We start from the raw sequence: 1,749 nt of genomic DNA on the forward strand, positions 1-1,749 counted from the left end.
TTCCTTAGAGCCCTGACAGTGGGGGAGCGCTCCCCAAACGACGACATGGCACAAGCAAGTTTGGAATTTGTTCTGATGTTGCCGTAGTTGCGGATCATGGCACTCAAGGGAGTGTTGAGAATGTCTGGATGTTGGATCACCTTGAGGGCAATGTCTGTCCACATCTCCTTGAACTTCTGCATGCGGGAGTCAGCTGGAACAAAAAGAAGAAGAATGGTGTTGAAGGGATGGTATAGTATTGGTGGAGATGAGGAATGGGCTTTTGATTTTTGCGAGATATCAAGAAACCACTTGTGAAATAGTACAGAGCATATCATTCTATCAGGAATTCAAAGTTTATTTGATGAAAATTGGTTTTGGAATGACTGAGACATCCAAAAACAAAGTAAAACAAATTGATCATAATAACAGATGGGTCCTACCTTTTATTAGGATATTGCTCTGTTCTGGGTATCTCAGTCATTTTAAATCCAATTTTCATCAATCAATGTTTAATTCCTCTTGGAATTATATGCTATTTCATAACATATAAAAGGTTTCTCATCATCTCACCCAAAATTGTTAGAAACCTGAAGTTTGGTCTAAACCAAAATTATACGAGCCCTATAACAGTCCGGACCACATCTCAAAATCTACAATACAAATATTTCAGTCTGGGTTGTAGTACACTGTATATCATGAAGGTTGCAGACTTTTCAAACACCTCACATGCCAGTGCTACTTTCAGCACAAATGGAAATGTGACACATATGCAATGCATAATAAACTTTCACCAAAGAATACATGCGAATACTAATCCTAGTTTCCTGCTCTGTACTATACCTGTACATTGAATATTTTGCATTTTTTTGTTTTTTTGTTTTTTTTATTTCATGAGTCGGGTGCTATTTGTAAATTTATAAAAAACACACGAAAATATTAACTCTGATCCATACATTTCTCAGTTCAGTATTGTACTCCACAATTGCAAATCTAACCACTTGCGAAACTGTCACGAACCCCCCTTTCATTAAAAATAGACTCGCCAAATACATGGTGTATACAGTAATTGATAATTATTTTGCCAAATACATGGTGTATACAGTAATTGATAATTAATAAGAGCAGCGAAAAAGAGTTAATAGACAAAGCCATGGCTGGAGTTAGGGATTGCTTCACAGACATATCTACTCTCCCAAAATGTGGTAGTCAATCATTTCTATCCACCTGTTTGGTTTGCCAGTAAATCTCCTATAAAGGACATCATCAAAAAACAAAGATTAAATTTTTGCCACTTTTCTTGGAATACCTCTGTGTGAGGAATAAAGATGTAAAATGTTGAAACTACTGCAAACTTCTTTGTACCACTGACCATCACACAGGTTTGGTGTCAACAAAATACTCTGGCAGTCTGAGGTTTCCAGCCAACAGAAAGCAATGGGCTGAACAAGTCTGACAAAATTTTGAAAAGTAGAAATTAAAGAAACTGATAGCTCTTAAAGGTTATGCTAAGTCACATAGTAGCCTGCTTCCCTTCTTTGATTAAAAGTGTGGCCCTGGTCATTTATGGCCTTCAAATGGAAGATGGACAGACTTGGTTCAAAATGCATTGAGCAATTCATTTGACAAAGGTTTATGTGATAGTGAGAAAGGAGAAACAGCTAATAGTAGGCACTGTCACATCATGCAAAAACTACACAGAATTTCAGTGCCTGGTATTTTGTTTTTGCATGGTTTAAGCAGTATGACTGCAAGCTTCTCAAGAAGAAA

This window comes from Diadema setosum, chromosome 6, assembly GCF_964275005.1.
Source record: "Diadema setosum chromosome 6, eeDiaSeto1, whole genome shotgun sequence".
In the NCBI taxonomy this organism is placed as follows: domain Eukaryota; kingdom Metazoa; phylum Echinodermata; class Echinoidea; order Diadematoida; family Diadematidae; genus Diadema; species Diadema setosum.